General features: G+C 31.5%; 1 protein-coding gene and 1 long non-coding RNA gene across 8 annotated transcripts in view; one reads left to right on the forward strand and one right to left on the reverse strand.

Moving 5' to 3' along the window:
- The window catches only part of LOC126894396 (uncharacterized), a 350,657-nt gene that overhangs the window by 256,142 nt on the left and 76,987 nt on the right, over positions 1-17,528 (forward strand). The window lies entirely within an intron of this gene.
- On the reverse strand, positions 861-16,951 carry LOC126894454 (uncharacterized). 3 transcript variants are annotated; one of them, XR_007701411.1, is made up of 5 exons: positions 13,374-13,486; positions 5,547-5,757; positions 1,796-1,931; positions 1,527-1,733; positions 861-1,147 (listed from the first exon to the last, which is right to left on the reverse strand). It is a non-coding gene; the product is annotated as an uncharacterized LOC126894454 (long non-coding RNA). The 3 variants fall into 3 exon arrangements; XR_007701410.1 differs by lacking the exon at positions 13,374-13,486 and adding an exon at positions 15,369-16,951 and having other exon boundaries at positions 1,527-1,931; XR_007701409.1 differs by having other exon boundaries at positions 1,527-1,931.

The raw sequence follows: 17,528 nt of genomic DNA on the forward strand, positions 1-17,528 counted from the left end.
CAGTGAACTCCCTTAGATATTGTCGTGACAACACTCACTTATTGCCAAAGGACCAACGATAGCAGAGTTTGTTATTCCGGTAGCGTTGCCCTCTTTGTAATGCTACAACGCGTCGGTAGAAAAGAACGCTTAATATATCGCCAGGGTCCACGACAACTGTCTTAATATCGTTTTACGGCAAAATGGTTATCTCTCGATATGAAATAACTTGTGTGTGAATAATACACGAGCTCACTCAGTAAAAGATTCAATATAAAAACCGTATAAAACCATACGGCTTTATGAAGGTATTTGTGATTTTTAAACAAGAATTTAAAAATAATCAATTCCATCGGACAATTTCAATCAGATTATAATTAAAGACAGCCATTGTTCATTTATCGCGTCATTTTCTTAGCTTTAAACTTTTAAATACTACAATATATACACATATATGTTTACTGACATATTATAACTGACTATATATTTTTTTTTAATTATTATGTTCCAACTCTTTGGTCTGAAAACCATCAGTGTTTTTAACTGATATAAATTTTTTAATATATGCTAGATATAACATGTGATAAATTTTCTGATATGAAATTATTAATCACAGTTGAAGGACAATAGTAAATAATTCAAGTGAAAATTTAAAAAGTATAAAATATTTATAGAAAAGCAGTTTTTTTTTTCAATACGCAGAACATGAGTAGGATGGAAAAGTTAAGTGAAAAACCAAAATATAAGTTATTAATAACATGGCATTGTAACTCGTATATTAGTCATGGGTAGGTCACCTGACCACAATGTGGTAACTTCGTGTAATAGTTCACAAAAAACTTTAGACACCTTCGTCAACAAATTATATAAAACATAGAGAATATTTTTGACGCATAAATTCTTTATAAGCACTTAACACAACTTTCATACTTATATATTGAATAGCCATACAATTCTGAAAACAAAAGTACCGCTATATATAATATTAAAATAAATTATATTATTTTGGAAATGGAACTTTAGTCACTATAAGTTAAATTATCAAGTAGTTCAAAACTGTACCAATATAAATTAATTACACGGTTAGTTGTCTAAAATTTTCTTCGTTAAACCCAATCAGATTTGTGGTTATTTTTTTTTGTCTCTTGAATGATTTGAATTTCATAAACTATAAAGAAACAAAAAATTTGAATATTTTACAGTCTATGAGCGGGTTGAAAAACAATAAATATAACTTTTTTAAAATACACAAAAATCTTCTTGAATATTAACTCTAAAATCTCAATACGGGTATTGTTTATAATTGTAAATTAAAATAATTTTTAATATGAATTAATTTGATTAAAATAATCTAAAATATTCGAAACTCTATCTCGCTAACAAAAATTAATAATTAATAATCAAATTTAAGCCTTATATAGATTTTTTTTCTCATAAATTATACTAATAATTTTTTATTGGTATGAACCACAGAATTCCAATTTAGTACAATTAATTTTTACAGCTTGTATAGTACCAATACCGAGTAGTGGAAATATTTTTCTTACATTGCTTTATATAAACTTTCTCGGTTGTAAATACAACACTGGATAATAAAATAGTTCTTCTCGGTATTCCACCGTGTAATTTCCCACGATCTCTATTTTGCATTTTAACAACAAAAACGGCTATCGATCTCTGCATAAAGGTACAAGCACACACTATTATGTTCGTCGGCAACGTTTATATCAAAGTAGTGCAGCACATTTGTGCACCTATAGGAGACATAATAAACCTGCCAATAAAAATCGCACTTTATACTTCTGGGTAAATGTACCATTTATATTCATAATAACAAGTCGAGCGCACCAGTTGCTCCTATTAGACTATAATATGTGTATTTATTGATCATGAATTTACACACGACCGTTTTCAATAGCATCAAGTTCCTAAAAAACAAGACTTTCTAGTAGCTGAAAAAAAAAAAAATTATTCGAATGAGACGAACGGGAGATTTACAGCAAGTTTTATGACAAGCCAGTAATATTTGTTTATGATAATTTTTAAAAACGAGCTTAAAAAATTATAAAAATACACATGCATTGCATGATACCGCATGGGTTCTGACTACTCAACACGAACAGATAAAGTATAAAAGTACGTCCGAAAAAGTTAATCCCGGATTGTTGATACTATTGGCTTCCTCACACCATCTCTCAGCCCCCGACACGTGACCGGGATCTCTAATCCTATGAGATCACTTCATCTCTGCGTTTCTCTTGTATACTATTTCTCACTTACTCACTCAGGGCGACCCTTCGTTTTAATTACAATTCTTTGGCGCATCACCAGAGGGGTTTTAATTATATGGAGTCAATGCGTTGTTTTCGAGGGTGTTGCGAAGGGATAAACACAAAAAAAAATTAAACAACAGATATAGCGTAATTCTGAATCTTGTGGCAGCAATAATGCATTTAACACTCGTTATCAATTTTGGTAAAACACTATCAAGCATAACATACAGCAACCTATTCTATTACAATATATCATTAGTCAACCTAATTAAGAATTGAGAATTTATGTGCTCATTATATAATTATCTATCTCATAATAAAATAATATGTAAATATAAACATACGTAAAATGTTTATTACATTAAATAAGATTTGCCAAACAAAATATATTTATAAATTAAATAAATACAAATTGTTAGTTTTAGATATCGTCACGTTTTTCAATTGACGACTAAAATATTGTCATGTTTGGAGAGAAACTCGCATACAAAGTATGCGCGATATTAACTTGCTAAAATATTCACTGTGATATGCTTCATAGATATGCATGAGTGACAAGCAAAACTTCTTTACGTATAATACACACGATATAATATATTATGTGAACATAAAATGTTTTATCGAATAATCCCGACAAGACAAGTGAGCCTGTGACAAGTTTGACTAGGTGTAGCCTACCATCCAAGAGCCGGATAGTACTCTGAAAACATTTTGATGAGTTAACAAAGTTTTTTATACAATATATACATGTTTACTTTAGCAATATTGCTCTATCTATAGATGTGCATTACCAACAGAAACTTTACAATTATTATTATTTGTTATATTGTGTAATACAGGAGTTTTCAAGCAGACGAAAGACTGTGCACTTTTATTTTCCGTTCCACTTCCGTTAGTTTTGCAAATATCTTCATCATTCTTTGTCTCTTTTCTACTGTGCAGTGTATTTTTTATATGTTTTCCCCTTGTAAAATAGAACGACATGGAAAGGTTTAACGATAAACGGATTTAGATAAATGTTATGCGTACCCTGAGCTCTTGTGTGTGTGTGGTGTAATCGAGTTTGCTCAACGTCCACCTTATTACCCTCGGTCGAAGATACCATAGTATATTGTACCACGTGATATAATGTCTGTATTTTATACGTTATACATGCGTCGAACAGATTTGGTAAAATCCTGTTTGGAACCGTTGAGTTGACTAAAATAGATTATACGACACCATGGAAATACAACACCAATAGCTATAGAGATACAAAATTTAATTTAGGCTTAAGTAGCATAACAATATGATCGCATTACATACAAACAAATTGCTAATAAAATTAACAAGCATGAAGGTTGAAACACGTTTTACGCATGCAGTTTGTAAAAGTTATACGGCACTTGAACATTTTAAGTTAAAAATTAGATACTTAAGGCATACTTTTAGTGATCAATTAAATCCATCATTTCGCTCTAAAAAATTCTGTGTCAAGACTATCTCTCGAGGTTGTTTTCCAAGCAAACGTTGATTATCACTGCGACTTTAACACCGATCTATCAACCACGTCAAGGGAATCGTGTTTAATACGCGCTTATCTCAGTACCAGCAGCAACGGCGAAATTCTTGACAAACATTATCAATTTTTACACCAGATTTGTTGCGTTTTTGTGTAAGCAAAGGAGTAAGAAGACAGAGTTTTGACGTGAAGTGAACAAAAGAGTGGACGAGATAAAATAACAACATAATGACAAAAAACCATGGGAAAACTGTACCGTCTACCAGGCAACTGCTAAAAGAGACACGACAGTGTACCTAATTATTTAGACATCAAATCCATGACCGAGTGATGGGACCCTCACTTATCTCCCCCTCGCACATACAACACGACTCAGTTTTTGGCGTTTACATTTTGGCCAAAGTGCGATTTAATAGGATCTCGTCAGCCATCCATTTATCCGCAACCAGAGAACCGACGTCATAAACGGAGAATTAAAAGAAGATAATCATTTGCATAATACCGGGCCACGTGCTACGGTGAGTGGAAGGGGAAAACGAGAGAAATGTTTGCCTACATTAAACATAAACGAACCGTGGAAATAACCGTATATAAAAATCTAGAAACCTTATAACGTTTAAAAACCCGTTTATTAAATAAATAAAAATAAAAAAATGAACAATCTTGTTGCATTGGGGTTTTATGTATAATATGAATAATTCGACTTCCGCTGATGTACCCAACTGATAAATTTGTCGGTAAATGCATTTACTTAAATGACCTTACAATGATTGATAGTGTTCATTAAGTGATGTATCAGAGGACACAGTTTATTTCAGGTGTTGATGCCAGTTCTTGTTTGTTCACAAATAAAAACCGAGATGCCTTGCATGAACCTTTTATATTCATAGAAACTATGTTGTATTAATGTTGAAAAATCGGTTAATTATAACAAGTAAACTGGAATATAACATGATAATAACTTTACTTGGTCCATAATGTTTCTTTTTGTTCAGCAATCATTCATTGACCGATTGCTTTTCAAAAATACAACACAACAAATCGCAAACGCAGAACATTATACGTTACATGGTTTTAACATTAATGTACATTTATCATTATTTTAGTTTTGACAATAATAAATTCCATGTATAATGAGTGGAATTTTATCAAATTTTTCTCTCTGTTTACTTAAGTAATATAATATTTTATGCGCGAACTCTTAAAACCATCGCCTTGATCCTTCTATGTATTAGTTAAATACACATTTTGTAATATTTTCGTTTAATTACCAAGTATATTGAAAATAGTACAAAAGTATTAATGCATAAAATCATGCCAATACATTATTAGGCATCTATAAAAGGTGAAAAAAGAGTCTCATAATTCTCTTTTCTTTTAATTGCGAAATATTCATGATAAATCAACTATGAATTCTATAAAAACCAAATTAATTCGGTCACCGGAGTATTTAAAAAAGTATCTGCTTTTGTATTATTATTCGTCTACAACAAGCTATTGGCTTAAATGAACAAAACTTGCCATCTCAAGAAAGTTGTTGAACCAATTTCTACTGAATGGAGTAATTTATTTACCGTTTACCACTAGATTTTATTTAAAATAATAATAATTTTGGGAATTTTTTTTTTTTGACTTATTTAAGTAGTAATTATTTTTCAACTTTTGAGTAGCTAAATATTTTTTATGTCTATCCCATATCCCTTAGAAAGGTACAGACTTTATTATTTTTTAAGCGGTAACATGCATATTTTACTAGTTTAAATTTTATAAAATGATTTAACTAAAAAAATTACTTGACGACAACAACATTTGAACAAGTAGCTGAGGAATTACGTCAAGTTTTATACTTGTGTGAGAAAAATAGCGTGACAGAGAAATGCGTTATGATAAAAATAACATAACCCACACTTCATTTCCAGTTTAACATTTAAAAATTGTGATAACTTCCAAAATCTGATTCAAAAACTTGCCACCAACCAGAAATGTTCTCAGTTTGATCATTTTCTATAATATAAACGATATAATTATGTACATTGAATTTAAAAAAAGTTAGTACTATTATAAAGGGTATAACTACTAAAAATTGACAAATAAATAATAATTAAAAAAAAAATAAGAATTTTCATGATTATTATGATATTAGGAAAAATTTGGTGGTCAAAGATAAATCTATCACCCTGACAATATATATTTTCAGTCCCTACATTATTGTACACATGTGTTGCAAGTGTCCAAATGACAAACATTTCAGTGACATTAAAACGAAAATTGAAATGTTTTAGTGACGGTGGGTCACGATGACAGGTGAAGTGGAATGAGTTGCAAAATTCAATTAGGAGTGTTTTTTTATACCGATCTGGGTAAAAAAGTCATTGTCAGCTGATCTATTAGTTCGAGGTACTCAATTTCAACGTTTAAACTATATATGTGTTGAAAAATAAAAAATAAAAACGGCCCAATCTTATTTACACTAGTGACGCGGTCTAGCGTATGTTGACACATCGGTGACCTTTTTTTCATTTAGCCTGTCACAGTGACTATCTGTACGTTGTTTGCCTTTTCGTACATTTTCCCCTGCCCATTTGTCCAATTTCAACAAAAAACAACGAAAATCAATAGCTGACAAAATCATATCGCGGTCCGGCGGAGATAAAATGACAACCAAACAAAACAAAAAAACATAATATGGCACTATAGTGCAGCATGTGGTCCAAAGGAGGTTATCGGACAATTCCAATAAAATATTATACAAACACACGTCAGATGACTATCGGTCGCGTGTCATAGCCGAATCAATTTTGCCAATGCAAATATATTCAGATCATACGACGTTTTTTATACACACACATTTTGTTTTATCAGTGGTATGATTAAAATAATAATATAAAGGTCAGAGCACGCTTTTATGTCGAAATGGCATGTATGTATATAGGTCATAACTGCTCCTAGATATTGTCAACGATGTGCTGAATAACTAACTCGATTCACGTGGATTGAAATTTTATCGCTAATTAATCAGAACTTATTATCGTTATTACTGTCATCGATGTATTGTACCGGCTGTAATAAATCACCGAATAGACAAGAGTTTTTGCTCAAAATGGATTTTTAATCGGAACTTTTTCGCCAACGTGCTCTTTGTTTTCATATTTATGATATCAATTATTCTACAGCTCTCAATGTTTCATGATGAAACATCGAGAGCTTTATTATTATTGTCGTGTTATCTCTATTCGACTATTTGATTAATCAAACTGTCGGATTAAATTAAATAACAAATAAAGCACGTGTTTGCAAAGTCAATCCGCCAATAACACTTACGGATACTATCAGCCAAACTTAATTTTATGTAAATGAAACTTTGTTTGGAACATGATATTGCCCGGTTAAGTCACCGGAAACACATCCAATGTGCGTGTAAGCTCAGCTGTGAATAATAACGTCTCGGCCTAACGGGTAATTGTATTGGCGAATAAAAGAAGTTAGACCCTCGTTGACATTTCCAAGTGTATTTTGACCACGTCCGCATTCAAAAGGTATACCGACTGCCGTTTCTTCTTATATCTTATCCCAGTTCCTTTTCATAGCTAACCTCTTTTTCTTCGCCTCACGTCCCTCCTTACATAGTCTTATTTGTATTCGTCGCGTGTCCGGTGTCGGTGACGCGTAAAACCCACAACGCCAGAGATTTGATTGTTCTGCCCTTTTTTATATATATTTTATTATACATTATACAGTATCAGTAGTATAAATATACTATATATATATATATTGGCTAAAAAGAAACGACGCAACCGAAAAGGGCATATTATCGTTGTACCGACGTTAGATCGTTTTTCCGGCGCAAAAGCTCGTGTGGTGTATAAACCAGTGTATACAATAATAATGAGAAATATCTAGAGAAGACAACCGCCACTGCCGGATGAGGTTTATCCTCTCCCCTGCACATTTTGACACTGTCAACAGGCCTGCCGGCAATAAGTGGTTTAGGCAGTAGTGTAATATTTTTCCTTGTTGAATAAAATAACATCCCCGCGTGCGAAAATCTCGTTAGCGCTGCTTTCCGATGCCTATTGTGCACCACAAAGGTATAAGTGAAATTAACACTTTTCGATGATGACAATGTGTTTATTTGATTTTTGTTTACACGCGTTCATACAATCGCCATTTTTTTCATTGGTTCGAGGTACAGCGGGGTTGAAGTACGACATTTTGGAAATTCAAAAAGAAAAAATAATAATAATAAACAACAATAATTCATTTTAATGTTGACTGTTCGTTTGAGATAAAGGGATCTCTGACAAAATAGCTCTTTACAAGTCCTCCGGGGTGTTAGCAACCGTATACTACAGATTATATTTTAGCCGGTAATGTATTCAAGAGCCCCCGGGGGCAAAAAGCCATTCTTAAAAAAAAAAAAAAAAAATACTAGTGTTGTGTGTACGCGCGTAAATTCTATTCATTAAAGCTACTCACCGTCACACGCACAGTAACAGATTACTCCAGAGACGTCATGCCGAGAGACTTTTGCCCTTGCTCTATTATACATAAGGGTGGGGGATTATTTTCCCTGGACCCGTTTGCCGTCGCCAAAAAAAGCGCTCGACCAATGGTTTAAGTACCACACCTATTTTATTATTATATTATACTATTATGACAACCACACCGACGTCGTCATTGTCCCCCCCGGTCGTTATTTCCGTTGAGGTTTCGTATTACGTGTTATGCACTAATGGAGATGCGCATTGTTTACGCGCCCTAGAACAGATGTCTAAATCGTAAATTATCCGCTATTAAATTGACACATCAAAAACGAAAAAAATGCATGTCTCGTCGTTGGCAAAGGACTTTTACTGTCTAAAACCTATCACGATAAACCACAGATAGTAAACAGATTTCTGTAATTTTTTTTTTTTTATCAAAAAAAAAAAAAGTTTTAATTAAACTCATTTCTAATTACTCTCAAGTATACTCCTCCGCAAACTAAAGCCAATAATATTTTTTTAGTTTGCTCGAAGAAGGTCGAGGAGGAAAAAACCCTTTTTTCATTTGCTTTTGTTTTATTCTACCCACTTGTGTAATTGATTCAGATAAAGAAAGGTTAATTAAGGGCAAGATAAAAATATTAAAAAGAAGTTTTGTGTAAACGTCTGCTTAAAAAAAGGGTGCAGATAAATAAATAAATGAAAAAAATCCTACGGATAAACAAATATATTTTTTTCATCCGGTTCCTCGTTCAAACCTCCCAATCGTTTGCCAATTAATTTACCATTTTTGGTCAGGGTTAAAAAAAAAGAGCTATAAAAACCAGCTACCCTTCGCTTGGCAACGTTACAATAATTTTCTTAATGCTTTTGTCGTTATATATCCTGTTGTTAATGTTATTATAATATGCGAAACAGAGAACATTATCTGTGATCTTTGCGATGTTTTACTGTCAAGATAGTTGTATGATTTATCTAAAATCTCCTTATTAAATTGCATTTAATAATATTTAGTATAATAACGTTTATTATAACCGAAATTTACGAAAACTTCTTAAACAATGTAACGACCAAAATACTACTCTAAAATAAAATGATACCTTTTGAAATAGAGCAGTAAAAAATAGTACAAGACAAATGCAAACCTCTCTTTAGGTTAGAGTAATTTTATTATAAATTAAATAAATATAAACTTTTATTGGCATCGGAGAAAATTCTTTTGGTTGTTCTTACCTACAAAGTAATTTTCGAAAAACCCTTAAATAATGGTGATGGTAGTTTTGCAGATGGGATTTCAGGACGGGTTGTAAGCGTATAAACGAAAACAAATCTGAAATTGTATTTCAGATGTACTCATTTGAAATGGATCGTTTTTCCATACCGCAACAACAATAGAAATCCCATGTTTCTTTTTTCTCTTTTCTTTTCTCCACAAAACAGTGCTGCTACACAGTAAGCAGTATATGCCGGAAAACAATTTATCCGTGCCAGAACTATGTATGTGTGTTATTGGTATTTTTTTTTTATCAGGAAACAGAATAATTTAAAACACGAACGTTTCGCGTTCACATGCAGCGCTTTAAGAGCGAGATGCGGAAAGCGGAGGACAAAGCGTTTTATACACATGAAACGCTGGTACAGTTACAAGCAAGAATTCGGATAAAATGCGATAGGATCTTTACAAGACGGTTGGTAAACGGCCAGGGTGTTTGATTTACGTGAATCTCGTATAAGGCATCCTACACGCCTACTGACTTCTTGTGGCTAGGGAAGATTTGTGGCGTGAACTTTTCATGTTATACCCCCCCCCCCCCCCGGTATCGTTTGTGATTTTGGTAGGGGTCGTGTAAGAGTGCGGGGTTTCAGGGAATTAGCAAGGGGTAAAATATTATTAGGTCGGGTTATTATGCATATTATTATGTTAACTTAACATTACAAACCGCTTGAATATTTAGCTTTGAATAGACAAAAAAAATGAATTCCTATGTTTATAGCGTTGTAATGACTAATTTTCCTTTTTTATAAAAATTTTGACTGTTCACAAAAGACTTTCTCGAAAATCGGGTCAACCTAAAAATTAACGAAACGTCACCCTGCAGTGGAAGCGACAGAGGTGATTTCGAAGAGACAACAGATCTAATGTGTTTTATGGGGCTTACACAATGGGCCCAACAGGCGTGTTTTTGATGCCCGTCTTTTATATTATTCTAAAACAACACTATCATTGATCAAAACAGACGAAGGCGATTAGCAAGGCAACACGCGCACCTACCCCTCTTACCGGCTTTACAGCATATCAGTCATTGTATATTATTATATTGTACGCACAATAATATTATTACCCACCCAAGTGGGTTTCTGAACAATCTCTTTAGCGGAGCAAAAGAGAACGGCGTTTGTTTTACTCGGGCCGTAAAACCATAGAACTCCTCGCTCGGCCTCTATCCCATTCACGCTGCCCTGATGATGACACGGTAACATTAATAATAAATATTATACTGTATAAAAATATGACGACCGCCGTTTTTATATTAGTATTATTATGATTATTCGCGGGCATTTGCAGGCGAAGGCGGTGGGATAGAACGACTCCGCACTGAAATTGGTGGAGGTTGGATTAAAAGCTGAGCAATAAAAATGACACGGGCACTAGTGTCGAATAAAACATCATACACACACACATAAATACACACCTCTCGGGCAGAGGGGAAAATAAATATAAATTCTTTATTTTCCTCTTCTGCAAATTAACCACGGTTAGGGATGGTATTTTGAAACACCGAAGGAAACGATAAACTGTGCCAGTGTGTGCTTTAATGTACAGCCGTAATGCTATTTACTTCTTTTTCTCATCTTCTATCATGAATCCACCGCCCCCCCCCCCCCCCGGGCAANCTTCTATCATGAATCCACCGCCCCCCCCCCCACGGGCAACGTCAGGGCAATCACCGAAACTCCCCAAAAGAACACCAACGAAGAAGCGTGTAAATTATTGACGGTAGGTTTTTATTGCTTTTCGACTGGCAAGGTTATGCTTTTATTATTATTAGGCACACATGCAATGTTAAATTAAATGTTCCACATTTAACTTCGCTGTTTTATTTAACGTCTTATAATCATCAAGATGTGTTTGTTAAACCAATAAAAATCATCTTTGATAACTCATCACTTGATTTATATTTAATGAACAGGCTGTAATCGTTGTGATGTACATCTTATAGGATTAATAAATTATAGATTAAAAAAATAACAATAATCAATTTTGTAAGAGGAGCACATGTAATAAACCATTCCGAACGTTAATAGATAATAAAACTTTTTTGAAAGTTATGAATAATTTTCATCGAATTATATCTTATTTTGTGTAATTTCGGCTATATTGTTAATTAATAATTGATAATAAAATCTAAAATGATTATATATTTACAATTAGTTGTCTTGTTTAGCTAGAATAATACAAAAAACTTTTTTTACAAGTTCTAAAACGTTAAAAAAATTTTTTTGTTTAATTTAGATGAATAAAATTAAAAACTACAATGATTAAAATGTTCAAGCAAAAACCAAATTTCATTTTCTTTTTTATATGTTGTATACTTAAGAAATTTCAATATTGGATTTAGAACTATCCTAATTAGAACTTGTTAGATTTATTAGAATACTAATAATTTTTTTTAAAACCAAGCATATATTTTTTGCATTTCTCTAATATTATTATTCTCTTACAAAAATATAAAAACTTCACCTTGAAGTTATTAATCAGATCTAATTTATAATTTAAGAGGTTTACACGATTGACATTAAAACACATATTATATTATAAAGTGGATGTTTTATTTTGTGGAAGTCACATTTTTTTAAAGAAATTACTATTAATACCACTTAACTGCAAAACAAGTTTTTATATTAATAACATCTAATTTTAAAACCACATTCGGATTTTTCAAACTTACATATTTAACATACAAATTATGTACTATTATTTGAATGATATTCCGTGAAGAGTTTAATAATTGAAATTTTTAGATTAATATATTTTGTCTTTTTTACACAAAATGTTCGACTTTAAAGTGTCAGGCATTAATTATTATTTATTATTCAATTAGTATATTTACGAGTTGTAACAATGTAACAATAATAACAAAATGTATTCGGACAAACAATGTTTATGTTGAATACACTTTTATCTTCAGATGTCTATTATAATTTTATTAAATATCCACTGTAGTGGGCGTCACTCAGAAATGCATTCACATAATCAAATATTATGTAAAACATATTTTTAAGCTACTTTGTTTCGAATATATCTTAAGATCTCGTGGGGTTTTATATTCAATAGTTATTGTGTACAATAAACCTACTTATGTATACACACACATTTAGAGTTGTTTTTAACCGCGTTTACAATGATTTGTATAATTCCAATAGAGTAATACGGTAGGAAACAAAAGACAATAATACATTTAAACCGGCGACTTGACGAGAATCGTTCAGTTATCATATCATAATGATTACATCGATTTAGGGTGCGGGATGTTTAAGAGGATTAAACGGGAAAGAAACAAAACAAATGTATGCGCGTCGGTTGAAGATTAAGCCAAACACAATGAGTGTAGGTGGACTAATAAAATGCTGAAAGAAAAATAAAAATTAGGAGTGGTTCCGACAGAGTGAGCTTTGCCAAATGAATTTTCGACACGATATAACGTCGCAAGTGCTTTGTACTTAGATATTCAGAAGCCTCGAGAAGATATAAAATACAAAATGCTTTGGTAGTCTACAATTGACATTCCGCGCGTACAACGGCAACGACAGTCATTAATCGTAATTCTTGTGCGCTATAATGACACACGTGGGCTGTGTTTGGTTTGGGTGGGAAACTGCGCGCAATTTCGTTAGCAAACTACCCAGAAACCATTTGTCACTTGCAGATGAGTATACAGATTGGAACAGAACAAATTATGTTCCAATGAAAACTCGAATTGCGAACAAGTAGTACAAAATATTTGGTTTGGCGACAAAAAATTGCTGGCAAATAGTTAATAAAAATATATTTGAATTGAATATGTATTTTTTTCTGTCAACAAATGTGCGAATAATTATTCAACTGTGTACATATTTGAATAAATTATTACTTACATTAACATTACTAATTTATCATCGATACAACTACCACTTGCTCACAACTACTTCAGAAATAGCTAAATTATTTTTTAGATTATTAGCATTTTTCAAAAACAGGTTTGTCCCGCTTAGGACCTAAGTGCTGCTGTTTTAACAGACACTAATATTCATTCAAATTTCTACAATGATCATCGACACCTGATGATAAAATGAGTATTTCGCTTTATTTATGAAATGACTTGAGCAACACACGCGTATCTGGTTTGCCCGAACGCTGTACTTGAACTGGACTGGCCGTGTTCACATGGTCCACGGATGAATGAATCTTAAGGGTCGATGTTAAACGCTAGGCCACATAATCGGTCCGTTCTGTCAGCCCGTGTCACGGAAACCGGTCATACGCCCACGGCAAATGTTGCCGCCGAATTATTATTATGTTAATGTTTTGTCAATAGGGTTACAACACTCGGACCGATGTCTTCTCGTCGCGGTACGATGATAATCGAAATTCGGGTTTTTTGATATTTATACATATTACTTTGAAAGGATCCATAAACATGTCAACGGGCACCGTGTCCAGAAGTCCGTCGATTTCATTACTGCTGTACTGTCGGCGGTTATCTTCGATTGTTGAAACCAACCGAAAATAAAACGGAAATCGTTAAAGCGTTATGAACAGACATCACTCAGCGAGTCTCTACAAGAGAACAAAACTTGTTTATGAGTAAAAAAACATCTAAACACTTTCAATATTTGTACAACGCTGAGTATGTCTCTCGAAATAGAAACGGTCATCGTTTTATACAAAAATGAAAATTATTTTGAAAATATTTACAAAGTAAAATTAAAAAACAAAACTAATTACAACTGTTAGGAAATCATATAAAAAAATTGATAAATATTACAGCTAAATTCACACGTGATTAAATTTCAATTTAAAATTTATAGATCAGAATACAATACTATTTTTACTCTTATTTATAAATAACGCGGTTGGCAAAATCAAAAAAATCGGACAGATAATTGCATTATTGTTATAACCGGATTATTATATAATAGATTGAAAAATTGTACATGGAAAATTTGAATACAACGGTACTTTAAATTCATGCAAATGGATGTGTTTTTTACGCTAAAGTTATTTGTAATGTTAATTTTTACTTAATGTATTTTTAATGTTTACACTTTTCATGTATTACGAACTTGTATTAGTTTTACGTTAAGAATTAAATTTCAGTTCAATGATGATAACTATTCAAATGTATATTGCTATTTAATGTTAAACATATTACCATCTGCTGTTAGATTTGTTTTACTGAGTAATCACTCGATAAATAATTCTTCGCGACATCGGTTGACATATTTAATATGTACATATCGAATTACACTACAAATTTTGTTTACAGTTTATTTTCATGTGATTTCGCGGTAGTGTTATACAAATAGAAGCAAACCCTACTCAATTTACCACTAATTTTTCATAATGACTATTATGACCATTGAGAATGTTTAAATTTTTTTTTATAAATAATTCGTCAGTTTTGTCACGTGATAAAATAAAATGTTTTAAAAAGAAACAATCAACAAGATTTAGCAGTATGAGAATTGTGAAAAATTAAAAAAATATTGTAGTATTTTTTAGTGTTACAAGCAATTACTTGTTCAACCAAAAAAGATAATAATTTATTAAGAATTAACATTGAGAATAATTTCACTTCTTTAAAGATTATAATGTGATATGAGAGTAATTCTGTGGTGCTCAGGTAAAAGGTCTCCAGTATAAAAACTGCGTAAATGAGGTTAAATATATCCTAATATTTAAAAAGAAATAATTTTTTTTGTGATATAAAGGACTATAAAATGATTAATTTTGAACTTAAGCCTTTTTACCCAAATACCACAGAATTACTCTCATAGGAAATTATATATACAGCTAGATAAGGCAAGCAGAGATAATAAAACAATTAAAATCGAATTATATCGATTTCTATTCCTTCCAAAAATACTGACCGTTATCGATTGGAAATCGCAAATTGATTGATATTGGCTCTTCTTCATTCCTTCTGTCATTGACCGCGCTAGTGTTGATACGTTTTTGTTTTCGCAATTACAAAAAATAATTTAAAAATTAATTTTTTTATTAAAATTTTTTTTAAGATTTGAAGATAGCCATTAATAAATAAGGTTTAAAGAAAATTGTTGATACCAAAAATTCTTATTTTAATTTAGTAGTTATGTTTATACAGCATTTTGTAGTTTGTTAAATTTTGATTTTTTTTTTTACAATTTTCCTATGTATCAAATGCTAGTCCATATTATGTAAAGAACGAAAGTAAACACTGTCATATTACGTTATTTACTGGTAACAGTACGCGATTTCTTTTCCATGGATAATAATAACGTTTAACGCGCTCTATACAAAAATTATTATCTCTAATCTTTATTGTAAAAGTTAGGAACATAATCGTATGTCAACTACGAGTGTTCGATGGTTAGCCAAGTTAAAAGTGATAACAATTATTAATTTGTCTGATTCTATCATTGTAATCACATTATTATAGGATATTACTTGTTAGGAGATTTGATAATAAATGCACTTATTCACTATTATTCGCGTTAAAATTTATGTTATATGAACTTATTTAATTAAAAACTCGACATGTTTTAGACAATGTTTCTATAATTTTTTTTAATAATCTTAATTATACTACTACTCGTTTTTTCATGTCAATTACAAATGCTTATTCAAATGTTAATAATTTTCATGGAAAAGAAATCGCGTACTGTTACTAGCAAATAACGTAATAAGTGTTTATGTAAAGTGTAATATGAACTAACATTTGATACTGACTGAACGCAGCGCCCGGTGGTATTCACGCGGTTTCGTGGTTTTGTTTTGTCTTAAGTTTTTAGCTATGTCGAGGATAAAGAATAAGATGAGTGGACTGTATGTGTGAATGTAGTATAAATTTCACAAGATATAATTATAACAATTAAATGTATAGTACAAGAAATATAAAATCTTATATTATCACCGATGTGGATAGGGGGACACTTAATACTAATGCCATTAAGGCGATGATATAAACAAATAATAAATTATACAAGTGAGTCTTAGAAAAATAAATGAACAAGCATTATACTTATCTGCTAAATGAAACGGCTGATGATAATGTTGAATATTGAAAGGATCAATTGAAGTCGAATGCAAGTAGCTGACCAAAGTGTACAATATACTGTCAACGGTATTGTGATGTATCTCAGAAAATATATAGACCCAACGGCGATAAACTGGGCGCACAGGGTACGACAATCGCAAAGGTGATATTTTCTTTTTACAGTAAAACGAATACAAAACTACTGGCTCGCAAACGCCATAGAGCTTATAGCAGAAGAAGCGTTAAGATGGCTGCGACAATGGTAAACATAGAGAGAAAACCGACAACAACTCGATGTAACACAACGATAACATGAATAATCAAAAACACATTTTCTTGACAGCATATTCCATCGATCTGTATCCAACAGATACCCTAGGAAAACTGTAAAAAATTCAAAATTTAACAAACTTCATAATGCTATATAAACGTAATTACTGAATTAAAATAAGAGTTTTGGTATCAAAATTTTTCTTTAAAACTTATCTATATGGCTATTTTCAAATTTAAAAAAAAAATTTAATAAAAAATTAGTTTTTAAAATACTTTTTATAATTGCGAAAAATAACATAGAACATTACTTAAATATAGTTCTATATTGTAATATTGATTAAAAATAAAAATAAGTACAAAATATTATGTAGATCATAAGTTATTTAAGTTGTCAGATGTGTTTCATCATATATATATAGAATAATGTTTAGATACACTTATTAGTGAAAAAGTCCTATTTTAATGACGTTTGTGGTACGAGCAGATGAAACACGAGTATGTTTTTGGCATTACAAATTAAATCGTATAAATACACATTTTTTTGGTTAAACCTCAAATTTTTTGAGATCGCGTTAACTTCACATAATATCGTTACTATGCTATTCTTTAACAAGCCTATGACTTATATGATTTCATAATAATTTGAAATGTAATAAAAAAATACATAATCTGAGCAATTCTATGAGTTCCTAAATTTTGTACATTTTTTCAAGCTTTTTTAAAATTTTTTATAGCTTTT

Source organism: Daktulosphaira vitifoliae, unplaced genomic scaffold (genome assembly GCF_025091365.1).
Source record: "Daktulosphaira vitifoliae isolate Bord-2020 unplaced genomic scaffold, ASM2509136v1 Scaffold_1, whole genome shotgun sequence".
NCBI classification, from domain to species: domain Eukaryota; kingdom Metazoa; phylum Arthropoda; class Insecta; order Hemiptera; family Phylloxeridae; genus Daktulosphaira; species Daktulosphaira vitifoliae.